General features: G+C 42.8%; 1 protein-coding gene across 2 annotated transcripts in view; it reads right to left on the bottom strand.

The window, feature by feature from the left end:
- Positions 1–19,182, bottom strand: part of LOC131132733 (peroxisome proliferator-activated receptor alpha-like) — a 35,984-nt gene extending 16,802 nt beyond the window's left edge. Inside the window, exons 1-2 of one of the 2 annotated variants that reach the window (XM_078798816.1) lie at positions 18,822–19,182; positions 14,936–15,023 (exon numbers count right to left, since the gene is read on the bottom strand). The gene's annotated coding sequence lies outside the window, so the exon portion shown is untranslated. Of the gene's footprint in view, positions 1,425–14,935; positions 15,024–18,821 lie in introns of those variants that run through there. The other variant, XM_078798806.1, reaches the window with a different exon arrangement.
- Positions 19,183–22,138: the final 2,956 nt, after the last annotated feature.

The raw sequence follows: 22,138 nt of genomic DNA, 5'->3' as shown, positions 1-22,138 counted from the left end.
CCATGTGGTTTCCCATGGAGTCGCGTGTTCCTCCCGTCTGGCAGTTAACAAGGCTTTGAATGAGGAATGTTAGCAAACAGAGCCGCTGCACGTTGGCTGAATGCTAAGCCAGGCAGCCAGTCAGATGGCGGCGCTGGCCCGGGCATATGAATAATGCAAAGGGAGGAGAGAAGGCGAAGCTCCGCCCCTGTGCTGCTGCCTGATCCCAACTCCACCCGCCCCCTCCGCTCCAAAGCCAAATGCCTTCACGGGAGCGCGGCGAGGAGGGGATGAGGAGGGGATCTGTGCAGCAACTCCTTCTATTAAAACAAGAGGACATCAGTTGACCCGTGGACAGGACGCACATGCCGCCAATCAGTTCCTGAAGCATGCTACCCCCCCACAACAACTCCCCACTTGGAATCATCTCGCTCCTTTATGGCGTTCTGTGCCTTTTGTTTAGAATTGGCACCTGGCCCAGAAAAAAACCCGGTCCGCCCTCCTGCTCTGCTTTCACTGAGCGAGAACGAGAGTGAGGGAGAGACACACGAGAGGGTGGGGCAGAAAGGAGAGATGGGAAGAGAAAATATTTGACAAAAAGACTTAAATGAGGACTCACGAGGAGAAGAACCCACGGCGGAGCCGACAACACAACCTGAAGGGGGGGGTGAGGTGAAGGATGGTGTCGGAGTAAAGAACGCCACTTGTTGCTGCACAGTGAGGAGTGCAGGAGGAGGCACAGGGTTAAAATCCTGGGACGGCGAGTAGTAAAAAATCCCTCCCTCTTTAGGCATGGGGGGGGGAGGGACCGCCTGTAGAAATAGCAGCAGAGCACCCCCCCCTCCCTCTGCACCCTCTGCTTTTTTTCTCTCTCAGAGCTGCTGTGTCCTAGTCTACCCTCTCGCATGTGGCTGGAACCCAGGCAGAGACGAGGAAGAGAAGGAGGAGGGCGATGGATAGAAAAAGAAGGGGGAGTCGGGGGGGTCGAGCTGTGAGTGGTGGAGAGAGGGCTCAGCTGATGATGAAACGTGTGGGAGTGGGTACGCGTTTTCATCCTGATATTCGCCACCGTGGGGGAGGGGCTTGCGTGTGTGAGTGTAGTAGTGATCAAAGCAATAAAGTTGTTTTCATTAACATGAACCAAAAACACACACAAGTGTGCAAAACCGTCCTTAAGAGGCTAGCAACAGCACATTGGGCCGAACCAGGAAGTGCGTGCAGAGCCAATCACCGTCGCCGCCTCGATTCAAGGTCGTTTTGGACGTTCGGGGCTCAGTCGGCGCCAAATGAGCACCTGGCCGTGACTGCGGCAGCGACGCGGGCGGGAAAATGGGGTCTGATGCAACACAGCCCGTTCGTCCGCCATTACTGGGCCAGCCTGCAGCGAGCAACCGCCCTTGCGTGCGAATGAGGGAAGAAATGTCGGACGACAAAATGGAACCCCCCACACACACCCGCCCAACCCCCCTCCTACCCTTTTTGGTTCTTCATGAGAGCCTACAGTAATCACCCGATGCTGCACACCTCTGCATCCGTCCCCGTGAAGGTCACACCACACGGCCAACCCAACGCTCCTCTCCAAACTTGCCAAAACGCTGTAATGCCCCGTTTTAGCGCCACGCTACTTCCTCTCTTTTGGACGCCATTCCTCTCCCCTTTTGGTTTCCCAAAACTCAGCACCGACAGGCTCTTCCTCTCCCTAATGTGGCACAAAAGAGAGCAGGGTGGGGGAAAAGGCACTCCAAAAAACGCCACACATGCACGCTGCTCTGAGTTGGTGCTTCTTGTAACTAACAGACGACGGGGGGAAAACGAGGCAGACATGGCTGCTGGCTGACTTGCAGAAAAAGGCGTTCACGCCGCTAACACGGGCGTGTGTTTGGACCTCGGCAAAACACACACACAACTTTCAAAATAAAGAACTCGGGCCCTTCTGAGACTGTGTACTGTTGCGCTGTCCAGGTAACACGCACAACAACACAAGTAACAAGTGACGGACAAGCGACTCGTGATGAGGAAAACGGTCCCTGGATTGACGTCACATCTCACCACGTCCTCTGAACCAATGCAAGCATGAGACGCCACCGAGGCCGCTTGTCGAAATCAAACAATAGTGGAAGAAAATACAATTATCAGCATTTTGCAGAGACTCCTAACCCTCCATAAAGACAGTCTTGTTTATCGTCTCACATGTGGCAGGAATTCAAAAAACTTGGCAGAGCCTGTTCCTCCGCCGTACGTCACCGGGAGTTCACTCGAGGATACGGCTCCAGTTTTGGCTCGGCTGCCAACTTCTGACACTGTAGCCCTCTGCAGCGTCACGCCCCACCCACCCCTGTAGGAGCGGGCCCCACCCCACGTAACGGCATCATTGATGAATCGCCAATATTAACAGGTTGACACCCCCGGGAGCCGGAGAGTTCTCAAACAACACAGCTGTCACCACACTGTTTTCTCAATATGCAAATATGACGAAAAACTGCCAGTCAACATAAATAACAACGGGAGAAAAATAGCTAGTCTTACTAGGGAGCTAGCTAGTAGCTATTGGAATGCAACGGGACATTTAGCATTTACAGGGGCACAAATGGGCGGATTATTTTTTATTATTTATTTTATTTTTTTATATTATTAGTTTTATCCAAAAATAGGCTTTTTTCAGTCTGTTATTAATAATTTATAAATATGTGATACATTTACCAGGAAAACAATTTCTGTTTTATTTTCTTTGTTGATCAATCTGAATATTTTTGCTTTGATTAATCAGGATTAACCCAAATGGACTAAATGATTATGAAGCACACACAAACAATGTCCATCACTGATGTGTGTTTATATCTTCTTTTGCCTAAAATACAAAAATAATGTGTTTTCATGGATGACTAAGGAAATTCTTTATAAAAAATCACATATACGAGGTTGAAATTGGAGGATATTTAAATTATTAAATAAAAAAAACAAAATACTTGTCCATTGTCACTTGTCACACTGTGTTCGACGGTCCTTGAACGTTTCTCGGTACGATACAGAGGTGTATTGGTTTGTTGCGCAGAACACGCTAAAGTGAGGGACAGGAAGTAGTCGGACTAGCAGAAGTCTGTCGTTTAAGCCTCCTGTTTGGGAACACTTTGCCTTCCCGGCGGAATATATCAAAAACAAAGACGAGTGGATAAGATGAAAGATAATCGGGACTTTCAACTGCACTTCACACAATTCAAAGTCTTACTATTATTTTACATGATTTCATATTATATTGAATTATTTGTTTGTTTTTAACTTTATAATGACGTGTTAGCAAGGCTACATTTAAAAATGATTAGCGCGGTACGTACCAAGTTGTGATGATGGGGTGGCGTTGGACCTCTAGCAGCTCCTGACTCAGCTAAAACTTCTGTTGCCTTTCCAAGTTCTGTGTGAGGCAGAAAACCATAGGTTAAAGTGAGCTATATGCACACACACACACACACACACACACACACACACACACACACTTCCTGCAGCCAGCCGCGCCGGCCCCCGCTCCCTCTACAAGGTGGTCTGCTGAGAGGGCCCCTCTGCAGCACGCGCTGCGACAACTTCTCCATTACAAGCGTGACCTCTAGGGTCAGCGTCTGAAGAGTTGCAAACAAAAGGGCACGACCCCGGGGGCAGAAGTGGAACGCTAGGGACATGCCCGGGGGGCCCCACGTCTAAAGAGAGCGTGCTGTTTGCTTTGAAAGGTAAGGCTCGCTAACACTGAGGCCTAATAAGGATTAAGGGGCCGTCCCCTTTGGGATGTCAGTCAGGGGCCTCGTACATCACTCTCGATTAACCTCTGTGACCTTCGGCGGCCATTATCGGGCCCCGGGTCACACGCGCTCACGCCGCAGAGCCGTAAAAGCTAACGTCGCCCCCGCGACCTCTGGTTAGACTGACAAATTGTTTTAAGGGCTGTGCAAATAAGTTCCCATCCCTTGAAGTTTACCTGCCGAGGCAGCTTGCAACTTGTTGAACTCGTTGGCACGCGTCACAGCCAAAAAAAAAAGTGACATTGTCTGCCATCAATCAAGAAGCTGACTCAGCAGTATCAAAAAGTCAAATAAATATAAAAAAAAACAAAGCCAGGCCGAGTTGAGAGGAAAGTTTGATAAAAGCAGCTGCGCTCCGGCTATGAGACTCAGAATCACAAAATGGAGGGCACGAGGACACAACATGGCGGCCCGAGTGACGCAGTCTCCCTCACAAAAAAACATACTCGTTACAAAAATAGATATCTACAAATGTATATTTTCAGTAAAAACCACATGAAGAATAAAAAGAGTCACTTTGGGGCCCGGCTGAAGTTAATGAGGGCTACAAGATGTGGCAAATATTATGTATACTATGTTTATTTTATAAGCTGTCTTATACGACACAAACGTTTTTTATTGCATGAATAAAAAAGCATTGAGCCAGCTATTGCGCATATGTCAGCAAAAAGTACAACATATTCATATTATTTAATACACAGGCCAACCTAATTTATACACAGATCAATAAAACTGTATAGTGGAGTCAAAGTTTTGCCTATTTTCAATATTTAAAAGAAATGCAGAACATAATTATAAAGAATTACACTGGATCAACTTAAGATATTTTTTTTTTTTTTTTTTTTTTTTACACAGTGCATTTTTGTGAATAAAAACATGGGGAAAAAAGTCAAATGCATATTTTTAAATAAGCAAAAATAACAGCAAAAGGGTGTTGACATGAATGAATACTATTTTTCTCACACTCGAGCTGTCATGTCGTATGACTGGTATGATAATGCTGTGTATTTAGCCTGTTGCTGTTGCACACATCATGAGAGAAATGGAAAACTTTCTCCTCCAAACAAAAAGCTCTTAAAAAGGCCACATCAAAAGAATAAATCAATATTACTGCACACAGCTATTGGGGGGGGGGGGGGTGAAGAGTACCCAAACTTTGAATATACTCATATTGCAGTTAAAATGCTTGGCAATAAAGTGAGATATTTTCAAGGTAAAATATTACTGAAGGTGTCTTGGTGCCTTAAGAGTTGTTTTTCAGAATAAAAGAGCAGAGTGACACTTATGTGAGGCCTTGCACAGATCACAGTGATACAAAGGCAGGACTTTTGAGAATCATTAAACCACTCACCAGCTTCTCTCCGAGACTGCGGCACACATTCGGCACAGCAAAAGTTTGGAAAAGGGGAGAGACGGCCGTGGGGCCTGCGCTCGGTCGAAACAAGCGTCCTTTGGTAGCTTATAAAAGTGCCAAACCGGCGATAAATCCTTGCAGCTCGTCTCTTTTTTGCAGTTCTGCCCTGGTTTAAGTAAGGGCAGCGCTTCGGGAGAACGGGCGTCCTACTTTTTTTTTTTTTTAAACTTAACCATGAGACTCTACTCTTTTTTTTTTTTTTTTTGCAGGGTTTATTCACAAAGTCCTGCTTCTCATTTAGCAGACATGAAATAATTGTTATTACATGAGCAACGAGTGAGGCCACTCTGATCTTGCCTTTTCTTCTTGTCTCATGTCATTTACATGACATGTGCAGAGTGCTGCAAAAGTACACAGATCCAAAAAGTGTCCTGCGTGGGACGTCAAGTGCTGCAACAAACATTATTGTCATGCGTGTTCATCAAATATCCATTCATCATCATCAAACACTCCTCTTTCCAACACACAAGCACAGAATGGCAAGCAACTTACTGCAGCAAATTTCCAGATGCCCCCCCGCCCCCACTCCAGTGGACCTTTCCTTTCGTCGGCCTAATCAAAGCGCCTGTGACAAGCCTCTGGTACGCTCAAGGGTGTGGCGCATCCTTTAAAAGGGGATTCGGACCTGCTGTTGGTTCTAGCTGGGTGCCACGTCACAGTTTGCAGCCTGGATGGGGCCTGCATGACCTAGCTCGGCCCAGACCGGAGCCCTGCGCACCCCAGCCCCCCCATCGGGATGCTACACCCACACGTCACACACGTTTTGCAGGAGCCATACTGTGGCGAGCGTGACGCTTTCTACGAATTCCTCGCTTCTTTTTGGAGAAATTGTTCATATTGGGCATACATATTTCAGACACACACAGGAATAAAGTTGGATGCTGTATATGGGAGTATGAAACCTGTTCAAGACCCTTTTCTCAGTGATTACAAAAAGGCTCTCAGGGACACAATCACTACCAGATAACGCTAACTCGAGCTTCTCAAAAAAAGCCTACCTTTTCTCCTGAACTTTAATCCAATGTAATGTTTAATTTAATCACGTGTGCACACAAAATAAGCATTTTTGTGTGTTTCTCTTCAAACTCCTCAAGCCTGACTTCAATATTTTTGTTTGTTGCTAAAAACGCATCCCTGATACAGTTCCAGTTCATCGGGAGTGCCCAAAGTCTGGCTAGGGGCCTGTTTTCTGCTTGTTTATTAAAGAGGTGTTATAAGAAACGAGGCAAATTGATTTAACATTACTTTTTAAAGAAGTACAATAAAGAAATAAAAAAAATATGTATTGGAATGCACTAATTTAATTTCTACGTTGTTACACTCTTCTGTTAAAAGACTATGATGGACAAAAGTTCATGCTACTGTTGTCCAGGCCAAGGTGCTGACAACAATGCTCAGAGTGATTTCTCGACCTGGCAATATATCAAGACAGGCAAAATGATCAAGTTGATTTGCATTTATTATGTGATTAATTCAGGCATTTATTATCGTCCCGGGCCTAGTGCCTATGAGACCATTTTTTTCCCGAAATTTTGCGAGACCCCTCGATATTTATATTGTAGAAATAAAATAGATATATTATTAGACAGTGCATTCATTTGCTTTGTCACAGAGCTAAGATGGAGATGTTTTTTTCAGCAAGCTTAGTGTATATGCTGTATATTTTAGCATCATTAATGTACAAAATGCATTAACATTTTCTGGAGGCCTCTATAAATGCATTTAGATACGCATATAGCACTCCCGCCAAGGAGCTTCTCCCCTTTTGAGCCCAAAGTCAAGGTGTTGTCTTGCAGCAGAGCGCAGGCTAGCGACAAAACGAGGACAGACACTGGCTCTCAGGGGTTAAGATGCAAGCGGTCATGTGCCTGTCGGCTGCAACAAAAGCCTGCCTATGTAGGGTGCATACAGATGGAGCAGGCTCCTTTGTGTGCGCCGTTTCACACGTCGCAGCCTCGGAGCTGCCAGGTCTGGCTCTCGGGGGCCTGGCTGCGGGCCTGGCTAGCAGCTTGCAGCACCTGAAGCGAGGGGGGCTCGCACATCACTATTCTTTGCAGCACGTCTCCAAAGATAATACAGCGGAGGCCCTGGATAGCGTGGCCGAGGACACGGAGTGAATGCTCGCTGTGCTCTTCCAAAGTCACTTGGACGGCACTGTTTGTACTAAACATGTCATTTTTTGGGATGAAATACATCATACAATTCACACTGTGTATCATTTTGCATAATACAACACCTATTATTTAACACTGTACAAGTTTCTATCCAATAATACTCCCATTTATTTTTATTATAGAATAAGCTACTCTTACTCTATAAACTCAATTAACTTCACTATTACTTATCACTGATATTTAGTAACACTCCAGATTGTTGCTTCTTTCTACTCCTTTTTGGATGTTAAATTATGCTGTTTTTCAATGTAACTTGCATGTTTGGAATAAATCATAAATAAAGTATGATAATAATGGAAAACATGTTGACACATTTGTGGAATTTCACAGTAGGAATTCCCAACTATGTGTCACATCGCTTTTCTTTCTCTGCAAGCGATCACATGTCTAAATTCAAAAGAGGGAGGCAAGCTGGATGGAGGTTTTTGGGCCTGACGCGGCACATTGACAGCGTGATCATGTGATCACGTGAGCACACAGGTGTATGCTCTTATCATAGAATGGATGGCAGGTGGGAGGCCGGCGGTCCGCTTGAGGACCATTCAGCGTTTGACATTTTAAATGCAGGACAAACACGGCGAGCATGAAGACCCCCCGCTGCCCTGCCCGGACTTCAAACCCACATCGAGTGGCTAGAAAGGCTGTGGTGTGGATGCGTATTATTTCAAGAGCATGGCCCGATGCGTGCACCAAGCACCCTTCAGGAAGACATTACAAATAAACATGGCGTCGGTGCAAAAAATTCTATTCCCTCATTATTTTTAGGACTGTGAAAGCCCCCGCCGCACGAGACACGTGAACAGGACCAGAAAGGTCCATTCTGCCTCAGCTTGAAATGAGAGCGTTCTGTTCTTTCTCGATGTTCCTCTCGAACATGCTTCGCCTGGCACAAAAAAAAGTAACATTGTAGAATGTGCAATATTTGCACATTTGAAGCAATATTCGGTTCCTCACGCTCAAATTAGCAAGCTGGTGTTTCACCGGGATGTGAAAATATTTGGACGGGACCCTTCGGAAGTTTCATACAGGTAATTACATGTGCAAGAAAGTGTGCTGACAAAGCTCAGGGAGGTTTTTCGCCAATTTTGGTGTTTGATGAGAAAAGCAGTGATTTTCAAGTGATCTCGGGCAGATTTATGCTGGAAATGACTTTTTGGGCTGAAAAGAAATCACTTTACTTTTTTCTTTGTATGATGACACATTACGGCAAAATGATATGATGTTATTACAGCTGCTTAGTCAAGTTTCAAAACACTTATTTCACTTCATATGCAGACCAAAATCATACACGTGTTTTTCTTTCAGCTACACGCAAAAAAAAACATTAAAAAAAAAATTATGTGACCAAAGTGCATCCCGGGGGTTATTTGCGGTACACCACTCATTTTTTAATTGCCCTCTGCATATTCTTAAACTAAAATTAATTCACTATTAATGGAATATATTGCTATTATTACTGTACAAATTTGCTTTGACACCTCAAAAACAAAGCTATGAATGTTTTATTCAAACAGCTTAACACAGGCATCAGGAACAAGTCTCTAAATATATTATTTTTCATAATGTTGTTATACTGAATAAATAAATACTTTTTACCATGACTGCCGCTTCAGGTGCTGCAAGGTACTCTCTTCGTCATTTTTCTCTAAAGGGTTTGTTCTCCAGAATGCACCAGCTGACTCTTTGATCAAGGGATAGAAGTTTACTTGACCTCTCAATGACCCGGGTACGCTATCGTATTATGCAATCATCATCGCATTTTGGTATCTGACCTGGAAAATATCAAAAAAGAACAGCTGGCATTGGCTCTTGCCACCCGTATCGATCCTGAAAATGGATGGTGTCATTTCTGTAATGTTTTACATTACATTTTACCGTATGAAGAAATGTCTGAGCCAGTCAGCAAAAGAGGTTCCCGAGCCATAGGTTACCAACCCCTGGCTCGGCATATACTAACCTAGCATATTTAATGTACCGAATATATCAAACCCATTCTTTCATTTTCCTGCCTAGTTCTATGAGCTCAGCCAAATAGTGCCTCATCATTTTCATTAAGGGTGCAAACAAGGAATGTGAATGTAGCCTTATACTGAAAGAATTGCACAAAAAGCTTTCAAGCAAAGTGCTGCTGCAGCCACGATGATCCCACTCAGTGAGGGTGGTGAGGTGCAATTAGCATCCCACATATCGTTCTGTATTGTTTAACACCGATTCACACGAGTGTAAATACCCAACGCCATCAGGATGTCCGTGTTTTTTTTGGGGTTTTTTTGAGCACACACAAAATTAACACTCGGCACGTGCCAAATGTGGGTAGATTTTTTCATTCGGGCCAATAAATCCGCTGAGGCAACACGCCACGGTGGCGGGTAGACGTTTGAGGCACAATGGTCATAAAAACTATGCTGACTTTCTATATTGTTATTTTTACGGGAAACCTGGTTTGGTTCTCTGGCGACTGATACGGAAGTGGACACACACGTCTACATGGACTTATTAAAAAACAGGATGCTGTTGGTTCAGCCACCCGACATAACATCTGCAACCAGAGATAAACATGAGCACGAGGGGCCACCAATTCCATCGTTTATGTGCAGTTTTTCATTCATTCATTCATTTTCTACCGCTTATCTTAACGAGGGTGCTGGAGCCTATCCCAGCTGTCTTCGGGCAAGAGGCGGGGTACGCCAGCCAATCACAGGACACATATAGACAAACAACCATTCACACTCACATTCATACCTATGGACAATTTGGAGTCGCCAATTAACCTAGCATGTTTTAGGAATGTGGGAGGAAACTGGAGTACCCGGAGAAAACCCACGCCGAGGCCGAGGGTGGGATTGAACTCGGGTCTCCTAGCTGTGAGGTCTGCGCGCTAACCACTCGACCGCAGTCCATACTGTACAGATAAAATGAAATGACTGCAAACAACCGGCGTGTCTTACGGTATATATGATCTTTGATGACTGTCATGCATCCTCTCACAAAGTACCACATTTCCTGGTTTAAATGGTCTTCCAACAGCCACAATAACAACAACACACGCTACTGTTGCAAGCTAAAATTCAACTCTGAACCTTCGACGTCACTTCCTGTCCTTCACACATGTCCGTTCGCCTCTAAGGTCCCCTCTGAAAACACATTTACTGTGACACAAACAGGAAGGGGTCTGATTTACATCTTAAATTACTACTAAATTGTGTATAAAGCCATTTAAGGACAATAGCCACCGCAGGAAGTATGCTGTCCAGACAAAACAGCTAATTATGACTCTTATCTTATATATATGTCTAATACAGGGGTGGGCAAACTATGGCCCGAGGGCCACATGCGGCCCACCAAGCATTTGAATCCGGCCCGCCAGTTGATTTCCAAGTATTTAAATTTTTAAACATACAAACTTGCAACATGACTTGCAAGTCGGTAGTCTTATTTAGTAAAAAAAATGTAAAATTAAATTACATAGTTTGATGTGGTCTGGTGTTTAAAGTGCTCCTGAAAAAAATGGACACGAGAATATATAGCTGATAGTATAACACTTTTACAGATTAAATTAGACGTATAAATCAAGTAAAAGTATAAACATAAAATAGTGTGTGTGTGTTAAATATATGTTCTGACCCCCCGAACAATTTTGTTAACTCGAGTCAAAATATTTGCCCACCCCTGGTTTAATATGTCTTATTTTCGCTGATTATATCTACTATATCTGGTAATACTAATGTAAAGGTGACTATAGGGATGTTATTTCAAGTCAATAGGGCTCTAATAATGTTAAAAAAACATCTTTAGTCGATCGTAAGCAGGTTTTCTATGTCATAACTACAAAAATATTCCATTGATGAATATTGAATCATACTTGGTGGAATTTCACTGGGCCCAACTAAGGGCAATAAACAAAAGACGACTGTAAGAGCAAAGAATAAAACTAAGAAAAAAGGATCAAAATTAAAATGTAACAGAGACTTACATGAGCCACCAGTAGCTCGCCGCCTGATTTTGAGTAGATCATCAAAGCATGAAAGAATATTTGCATCAACTCTTTGTATTGAACATGATGTCACTTTATGATAAATTACCACAAGATAGCATAAAAACAATGAAAGCTCACCTCTCCTTGCTGTAGCTCTCATATACCCCGAGACAGCACACTTGACTTGTGTCCTACCTGTGTTAGTTTTCTTTAGGGGGAATGATATTAGCCATTTTGGTGAAGCAGCCCACTCCACACTAGGCTACCTTGCGCCTCAGAAGTACTAATTTGCCATTGGAAGCCAATGAATCACAACCACGGCTCTTTACAAACACGAATCACGCTTGATAATCAGCCACTTAACCCACTATGACCCTCAGACCTATATCATCTAATTCAGTTATTTTGCCAGAACATGAGATGCAACAGATGCACTCAGTAAAATGTATACAATGTCTCAAACAGACACATTAACCTCTTGGGAGGGCTTTCTTGTTCCGGATCTTCTCCACAAAATAGCCGATAGGAGCCGGAGGATGTCTCTTTGCAGCGCATCTGGATAACACCTGATCTGAGCAAAGAGGGCTGCCAATGAGAGCAATCCGTCAAATCTTCGCTTAAAAGTAGGAATGAGGCGGAGAGGCCCGGTGCACTAACTCAAAGTCACGTCTCAATCACGTGTGATATGTCTATGTGAAACTAAATATTCGTTTTCTGGTACATTTAAGTCACTATAAAATTGATATGCTTAAAAATGGCAAATACAGAAACTGACACAAGCATCCATTTTTCAAAGTATCAGGAATGTCAGAACATTTTTTTCAAAGCAACTGATAAATGTCTAGGAAAAAAAAACATGTAAATAAACTTTTTCAGGTCAGCCGAGAAATATTGTCCTAACCACATAAATTGTACGTAAATGTATCCCCGTGTTTATTTTTTCCTGGCTGTGCTCCCTTTCTACAAGCTTCACACAGTCCTGCCTTCAACTTCTCATCCAAAAGCAACCCAGCGTCGGTCCCACATTACCCATTTACTTTGCTTGTACAAGATCCTCCTGATTACGTTGAAGGCATCGTCTTGTTCCTCAGTTGCCCTTTTTTGACCGCGTGGCTCGTCCACCCCGGGCTTGCTATCGTCCGCTCGCACAAAAGGCAAGGAATTTGCCGTCCGGGGGCCAATCCTGATTACCTTCCACAATCGATTAGGTCTGTTGAATATTTGGAATGTTTTAAATGGCGCACAGAAACTCATCTTGGCAAGCCTTTGAAAAGACATCCTGTTCTCTAATTGTCTTTGTTGTTGTCTTTGTGTTTCATCACTTCATTGCTTTTTCCTTCATCTGTTATGATCTTTTTGTTAATGTCTACTGATATTCATTGTTTTGTATCAAAAATGAAGAAAAAAACATATCAAATAAGCGGTTTAATTAGTTTCAATATTATCCTACCGAGGCTGCACAGTGTTCGAGTGGGTAGCACGCAGGCCTCACAGGTAGGAGACCCGAGTTCAATTCCACCCTCGGCCATCTCTGTGTGGAGTTTGCATGTTCTCCCCATGCATGCGTGGGCTTTCACCGGTTACTCCGGTTTCCTCCCACATTCCAAAAACATGCTAGGTTAATTGGTGACTCCAAATTGTCCATAGGTATGAATGTGAGTGTGAATGGTTGTTTGTCTATATGTGCCCTGTGATTGGCTGGCGACCAGTCCAGTGTGTACCCCGCTTCAGCACTCCCCCGCGACCCGCGCAAGGATAAGCGGTAGAAAATGAATGATTTATCCTACCGATGTAATATACCGGCGTGATGTGTTTACTTTCACAAAGATCTCAGAGTTTTGTGTTATATATATATATATATATTGTTACATTCTTTACAAATGCTGGGAAAACAGTGGTAGTTTTTGCTTTTGTTTAGTTTACTCAAACAATTTGTCATAAAAGGAAATAAGGAATCAACTTTGTTATGAGTTGATATTGTTCAACTGTCTTATATTGCGTTAAATATTCTTAAATTGTGCGTGTTGGTATACACATTTTTTATACACATTGATTATAATCACGATCAACAAATGACAGGGGATAAAAATTTACTTTTTACATATTAATATCTGCTAGTGTGATGTGATATGGTTTGTATATGTCAGGGGTGCTCACACTTTTTCAGCATGCGAGCTACTTTTAAAATGACCGAGTCAAAATGATCTACCCACTACAAAAATGCAAAACATCTATTTATTTTCAAATGTATTGAGGATTATTTGTACGTACAATGTATGTTGATGTACCTTACATAACCAAATAAGCCAATATTGCAAAACACACATAATTAACTATTAACATTTTTTGTAATTACCTGAGTTTACTTTGATGACTTGCACTGAATTGAATCAGCCAGGGATGCATAGTCCGGACAGTAGCTGCTGATAGCCAGGTTAGCCAGGCAAACGCACTTCGAAAAAAACATTGTGAAAAAAAAAGTCCACCTCCCATTCCATATGGAAGTGATATGTTTTAGCCTTTTTACTTGGTCCAGCTACTTCACTCATTTTAGTGACCATAAACTTTAGCGAGGGCTTAAAATCTGACGCAATTCGCCGACTAGCTTAGCACTTTGCATCGTTTACGCATGAGAGGTGACCTAAAGTCAAAATTCAGTTGTCATCTGACTGGTTGTCCTGTATGTCAATCAAGTAACGGGGATGGATGATAGCCTGACATCGTAAGTTCTGCCGCACTTAGAGACGTTGTTTGATTTGATTGGTCACCCGAAGGGCAACATTCAGTTGTCATTTGAATGGCTGCCCTGTATATCAATCAAGTGACGGCATTGATGCTAGGATGATATTTTTTTAATGTCACGCCGCGATCAACCAGCGATCGACCAGTACCACCTCCGCGATCGACCGGTAGATCGCGATCGACTTAATGAGCACCCCTGGTATATGTGCACGCCTTTCAGATGAAGTTTAACACGGGTTACAATTCTCATGAAAATATCTTAACACAACAAGAGTTGTTACAAAGGTGGATAAATGGATAATATATGCAAGGGGTCATAAGGAAACCATTAAACTATCTCTGACTTTGGACTTTTTACCTTCTCTTTCTGTCAAAAGAATTTCCTGCTTCTCAAAAACATCCAAAAATTCAAGTCATCCTGTGTTAACGTGTCCCAAATAAATTGGCACAAACCAAGGTTATTCTGAAATGGTTTTCAGTCCGCATACACATATGATGGAATGACACTGATCCTGTATGGTACGCCTCACCCACTTACTAACAAACCTGTAAAGAATGCTTTGCCAGTAAATACCAGTGCTACCTAAACTGCAAAGCCACGAGTCTGCCGAACGCAACAGCAAGCCAGGAGGACGACCGCAGCTGTCCTTGAGTCCGTAATCCACTCAAAACCACATTTTTGACGGCACTTTTGAATTTATGAGGGCAATATGACATTGTCTTGTTCACATCGAGGAAAATAAAAGTGATTGAATATCTAGCTCATGCATTAATGATATACTGTTCATTCATAAGCGTCCGCTTAGGATTCCCTAAAACTACAATTGAAATAAACCTAGTTTAAGTATAAACAGGAGCTTACCAGCTTTCCAGTGTCCGACGGCCCTTCTGCTCCCAGGGGTGCTGGTGGCCTCTGGTGCACTGCAGCAAACGCAGGAAACAGAACCGGGCTGAAAAAAAAAAAAAAAACATCTCAAAGTGAGGGTCAAGAGTTTGGATTTTGAAGCGAGACAAACATGTAAGAATGTGGGTGCAAGCTGAGCACACAGCGTTCCTGCTGGAACAGGTCCGTGATGCATTTCTTCTTAAAAAGGGCTTTATAGAACACAAATGACACTAAATCAAATAAAGGCTGTGTCCGTCGGCACCTTTAGGTTAAGACACTAGTGCATAATGTACTTACTGTATAGTCGTGTTGCATTCAAGCACTGTATCGTAACAGTCTAGGGCTAGACAATGACACAGCACTATTCTAGATAAAGTCCTTTTCTGAATAATTCTGTTGAAGGCATTGTTGCATAATCCATTTAAAAAATGTATACTTTCCATCCCCACAACAAGATGATGCACACAAACATCATTCACCTTGTTCTTGAGTGGAGGCTGACTTTAATATTTCATCAGGTGCTAACGCTCAAAGCGGTTTATCCGCTATTAATAGCGATGGGAATGCAGCAATTTATTCTTTCCATGCTATCAGAGATTGAAGGCATAGAAAGGGGCCTCGACGCTGGCCTTAATAAAGCCACTGGCACGGCTTCCTTTTGCCTCCTGAGCATGTCAAGCAGCCAGCCTCCCCCCCCCTCCCCCCCCTCGCTGTGGGTATGTTTAAACTAAACCGGAAGAACCTGCACTGCTCTCCACAGAGGTCTGCTTCATTTGCTTTTTTCGTCTCTCCTTTCCTCCCTCCCTCCCCATCTTCTAACAGGACCTGTGAACTCTCCATAAACCCACACATTCCCTGCTGAAGAAGGAATACAACGAAAAATTGGTGCAAAAAAAGGAGAAATAGACAATAGGAAATGAAATAGGCGAGCAGGACAGATTGCAGAGTACTTAATCAATGCAGAAGCCTGCTCACTCCCCCCCACCCCCCGCTCTCTTTTTTCTCTCTCAAATGATTCACAGTGGAAAGAAAAGGCCTTTTCCTTGTCCTCAGTTGAACTCCACATCAGCTTCCTGTTAGAAAGGCAAAGAGGAAACACCCAGAGCGCCACGCGCATGCGCACACGGCAATACACACACAGCGAGGCCTTCACTGGTGGATGGATTCTTTGCTGCCGGAGAAATTAGGTCAAGCATTAAAGTACCCTGCATGGAGATGAACGCAGCACATATACTATATATATCGAGCATGCACACAGAATGTTGATGGATTGCATGTAAATAAATGAAAACGTGTCAAACGACCTGATAGAGTACATGTTACACAGCAATATTAGCCCCCACCCTCCTCACTCCTTAAAGAAACAGCGCAACAAACACATTGCCAAACACATCCAATCAACTATTCATAGAGAAGGCGGACCAGTCTAATCTCACCATTTAGAGGCTCAATCAATTGCATTGGGGGCATTTGAGGGGGGTGATGGTGTTCTGAAGAAAAGTGGAGTATCCATGCGATTCGGGGCGTCAGGGGTAAAACCAAGACTGTAATAACGCCAATTTTCACTCCACACGGCCATGTGCTTCCCCCGGTGCCCGCACTGACTCACAGTGGAGAAATGAGCTCAGCGCCATTGTCCCACCACCTGTGTTTTCTGCTTCATTTTCACCAAGGCACAATGGCATTTTTCCTGTTTACCGCGCTTTGTAAACATGCAACGTCAGCGGGTGTTAATACACATGAGAGGGAGAGAGCGTGTGCGGCCAAAAGGGTCGAGCTTTCCCTCCTTCCTCTTCCGTGGATCTGTCTTTCTCGGGGAAATATGCCTCTGAATGCATGTGAAAATGTACGGAGGTACTGTACGTCACATTTTTATAAAGATTGAAGTCACAACATGACGACGACAAAACATACAGACTATCAAGAGCTACGCTCGTCTGCTAAAGCAGGGGTCCACAACCTTTTTGAGCACATTGACCGACTCCTTTCTGTCAAAAAAAAGCTACACTCCAGACTAAATAAAGGAAAGCACAATAGGTGCAAGCTGGGAGTTTGTTTTGCAGAGAGAAGATGCGAAAAGCATGGTTTGTTGTGTTTAAGCGTATTGTCGCCATCAATTTTTCACTGCAGACTCTTGTTTTGGTAGTGGCTCCCGCCCAAAACCAAGTCTTACACAAGTGATCGGACGGGAATGGCAATAACGTTTTGACCGCCGTGGTCCAAAGTTCAAAATAATTCCTTTTTAACGTCAATCCAAAATGACGGAACAACAAACTTTGCGATTTGCAGCATTAACATGCCATATTTGAGGTCGTTGCTGTCTTAATTTCTGTTGACTTTGGCTTTCTGTTATGCTCCTTGGCCTGGGAAGCTTTTTCAGCAGCCCCAGTGAGAAATCTTGTTAACGTAGTTTGTCTCTTCACGTATGCACATGGACCACTTTGACCCCACGGTGACATCCGAGTAAAATGAATTCATGTGCGCTGCCTGGCCACAAATAAAAAAACCTCACCACCTGGATTGAACTGAATAAATAGCTAAGTTGGGATAGTTACCGCATGCGTTATTATGTTTCAGCTGGCAACAAGCGATTTCTCCCTAACCGATGCAGTGAACAGCTTCTCTTTTGTTAAATAAACATGTCTAAAGATACATCCTGTAGTCGTGGAAGTGGTGCTAATCTGCTTCAGATATTATTGGCATGTATCAAACGTGACAACACGTCTAAGGAGACGCTTCAGAACTCAGTGGCAGAACAGTGGGGAAGCGTGGTGCATACTTTGGCCCGAATCGCACCTCATCAATACAAGACCTTGGCAAAAAATTAATCCAACTCTTGTAGAGAAATAAATGTTTGAAGCTTGTGGAACGCTAAAGGCTGTCCAAGAAAGGGTGACCTTTTTTTTAAATATATATGTTATTATATAAAAGAAACCACAGTATTTCCAAAATGAAAATATATTTTCTTCAAAATGGTGATTTATGAAAATAAATAAGGTGCCTTCCTATTGATATTTTATACTGAATCTGACTGTGGTTTGGCCACTCAGTGATTGGGGACCCCTGGTCATAACAATATGGCCTCAACTTTATATCTATATGTACAAAAAACTACTTAAGTGTCTACACGTCTGTTCAACAATCTTTTTTATGTGTACTGCAACTTCTCACTATGTTTTTAACTGTAATAATCACCATCCCACACACACACGTCTTGGATCAATATGTATGTGAGTGTGGGAATGAGATGAAAGAAGCCCACGCAGGCCTTTAAACTATTAAAAACCACAACCATTAAGTTCATTTTCATCCCAAAAAAAACTTCTAGTAAGTGGGGGGGGGGACATATACGACCATAGATGATGCCTGGGCCAATGTTTTGGAGGTTTTTTTTGTTTATAAAGCACTATTTCTAGTGACGTCCTACCAGCGGCTAAGCTCACATGCTTCACCCCGCACGGAGGTGCTTGTGAGCGGCTGCGCGTCTGGGATCGCGTCGGTGCGGACAACAAAGGGCGACATGAGTCGTAACGAGGGTACTTTATTATTTGCACTTTATTTAACGGTTTAATGTTAAACTACGAGGCTATTAAGCACCATAAAAGCGGACTTGGACGATGATAGCCATATGAATGTCCATCCGTTATTAAGTGCGCTAAGCTATATATTGACATATCGACGTCCAGCCATTATTAAGCGCACTTCCTGTGTTCTAACCTATGCCTTTCCGTGACGATACCCAGCCATAATTAAGTGTAATTCTTATGTTCTAACCTATATATGAGCATAACAGTATCTAGCCATTGTTATGTGCACTTCCTGTGTTCGAACCGATGAGGTAAACAATCACAAGTATACGTACCCATAGGTGTCACGTTCAAGTGCACCGCTTTTCCCCGGGGCTTTACACTTCCTTGACTTCTGCTAGGCTTTTCGTCTGCCCTTCCACGACAAAGACACGATCCAGTTCACACGCAATAAAGTGTCCGTGTTTAGGAGACGACAGACGGAACGCAGCGATACACTGCTCCCTGCTCCTCTTCCCCCCGACCATGGCTGCCTCGGTTCAGCGAGGACACCGCGCGTCCTCCGCCGCCAGTCAAGTTCAGCTGAGGTGAAGCACCCGTTACACAAGCTAGCCCAGTTCCATCGCAGCTGCTGTTTTTTTTAAAGTCTGCCGAAGAAGGAGACGAGAGGGTATTAAAAAAAGGCTGAAAAGACACTTCACGTTGTAATAGCAGCAAAAAAGTAGGCAGTGTTCACATGATTATTGAGGGCTGCCTCACTACCCCCCCCCCTTTTTTACCCTTCCGCGAATGAGGAAAAATCACTATTTGATATTGCCTGATGCCAGCTTTGTCCAAAAACATTACAAATATAAATAAATGCAAAATCCTATTATAGCCGCAGCATTTTAAAACAATCGCGTGCGAATTTTACACCGTTTTAAAATGTCATTTTGGCAAATTACTGAGCAATTTCATTACATTAGAGAGGGAACTGTAGTTGTTCTAATCTCCCTATTAGGAAACATTAAGTCGTAAACAAACATCTACACAAGTTAAATGGCTTTCATGTCACAAACACATTCAATATTAAAATAGAAACAGCAAGCTTAATTTGGGTAATTATGCTTTTTTTTATCTCGTAAAATACATTTTCAAGTTCATTTTGACACACCTGTGTTGATTAGCTCCACTTGCTATACCATCCACTATAAATATAATATATATGTTTAATTAAGTTGTATTTTACCTGAAGAAAGCTACTAAGTCATGATTCAATTGGATTTATCTTGCAAAACTGAATGAATACATTAAGAAAACACTTTTGTCACCCACAAAACTTTTTTCACTATAAATATAATGAACATGGATGTCATTACCAGTCGAAAAGTCGCAATTGAGGACATTTTAATCCTCTTAAGGGTCGTAATTGAGGTAGTCAGTGTAGGTTTCATCATTTTAAAAACAACTACAACAGTATTTGTTTCGATTTTTGTAATATACAGAATACAAAATAATAGTCAAAGTAAATAAAAACTCATAACACATATATTTTTGGTAAAAATAAAAATCAGGCACTGTACAGGACAACAAAAAAAGAGACGTAAGCACTGGCGCTCCCTATGGACCCCTGTTGATCGACTTTTTTATAATGTTACTTCCACTCATTTGCTAAGAAAGAAGCAATTAATGAACTTTTTCAATATAAATACATCCAAAGTAAAGTTTAAAAAATGCATAAGATAATCATAATTCAGAATAATACATAGAATTTTTACATTTTAAATAAATATTATGGCACGACAAAAAAAAAACAATAAAAGGTCACCATGTGTTCTGTTGCCAAATAACTCCAATACATTCTAAAAAAATAATACACTTTTTGTACATTGTTGATTCTTATAGTGATATTAAACTTCCACCCACTGACCTGCTCTGTGGACAGCAATTATAAGAAGAAGTGTACTATAGGATTAAGTGTGTGTGTGTGTGTGTGTGTTCACTCCACGTGGCTATAGTGCACATAAGGCCTTAGCTTAAATGGATTAAAAGGTGATAGACGTTCATACTGATGGTGCCTGAAGACAAACACACATTTGAATTATTTCATTTGCAAATAACTTCAGTGTGTGTGAAATTAAGGACAATAATTACAAGTGTGAGGTTGTTTTCGAGGTCAGTGAAAGAAGTATCCCCCTCCAACTTATTCTATGTAAATACTTGGAAAATGTTTATTATTATAAGAAGATATGAGTTTAATATTCCTTCAACTTAATATTAGTGAATTACATGTGTTGTTTGAATTATTTAAATACACACTCTGGTGTACCATGGAATAATAAATACTTCATCATATCTTGTATATGTGTAATTTGTCTTATTGAGTTTTTCTATGCATTTGTGTACATTTGCATAAAGCGACAGCATTTATAATTCAATGTAATTCTCCAGTTTTGTTTTTTGTTGTTTGTTTTCCTCAAACTTTAATAGGATTATACAGAGGATAAAAATCCCTACAAGTGAACAACAGATCATTTATTAGTGCCACTGATGCATGGCGCTTAACAGAAACACACTTAAACGGACTTCTGCACTCAAAAGTCATCAATCTTTAATTTGATTGATTAGATACACTTCTTCCATCAATTAAGAACCTATCAGGAAGAGTGCTGAGTATATGGTAGCATAATTAGAAAGTTCAGCTGAAACAAAGGCTGTATTCTCCAGCAGCAAAGAAGGCCCCCTCCCTCTTTGAAGTTCATTTTCAGGACCCCCCCCCACTCCTTCCCCAGATGCAGGAAGGAGCACGTCTGAGGAGGCAAAATGGCTGGGGACTGAGGAGGTGTGGAAAAGTGGGAGAGGCCAAACTGCTGTCTCTCGTCCCACTCAGCTCCTTCCCTCTGCTCGCACCGACCCAAATAAAGTGGTGCAGTGCGGCGCCCGCCCCACCTTGCACCACTCAACAATCGATCAAGAACCTCTCTTGATGTGACACAAATCTCATCCTGGAGTTTGTGAAGCTTAATAAAGTTATTTTTTTTAATCATTCAAGTGCACATCATGAAGGATGTGGATGTCTGAGTGGGTTCATGCACCTGTGGAGGCACTATCGCTTCTTTATCAGCAGTCCGGTTGCTTGTGTAGTATGTTTTGACTTGGTTGCCGCGGGTAACGGGTCAATGATTACCCACAGTGCGGCCGGGATTGTCCTCAAGTGCAGGTCAGACCCCCGGGGAGATAGTTAGGCCTCCATTCTCAAGTTAGGAATGACTTTTGATGAATCACTGACGACCTGTAAAGCAGGGGTGTGCAAAGTGCAGCCTGCGGGCCATTTTTGGCCTGCGGCTCAATTTTTTATGCATGGGCTCTTACATAATTCATTCATTCATTCATTTTCTACCGCTTTTTCCTCACGAGGGTCGCGGGGGTGCGGAGCCTATCCCAGCTGTCTTCGGGCGAGAGGCGGGGTACACCCTGGACTGGTGGCCAGCCAATCACAGGGCACATATAGACAAACAACCATTCACACTCACATTCATACCTATGGACAATTTGGAGTCGCCAATTAACCTAGCATGTTTTTTTTTTGGAATGTGGGAGGAAACCGGAGTACCCGGAGAACACCCATGCATGCAAACATGCAAACTCCACACAGAGATGGCCGAGGGTGGAA

This window comes from Doryrhamphus excisus, linkage group LG2 (assembly GCF_037039965.1).
Source record: "Doryrhamphus excisus strain RoL-2023G ecotype Guam linkage group LG2, RoL_Dexc_Guam_v1.1, whole genome shotgun sequence".
Classification (NCBI taxonomy): Eukaryota; Metazoa; Chordata; class Actinopteri; order Syngnathiformes; family Syngnathidae; genus Doryrhamphus; species Doryrhamphus excisus.
Note: the sequence above shows the minus strand (reverse complement) of the source record. Positions and strands in the feature narration are given on the sequence as shown.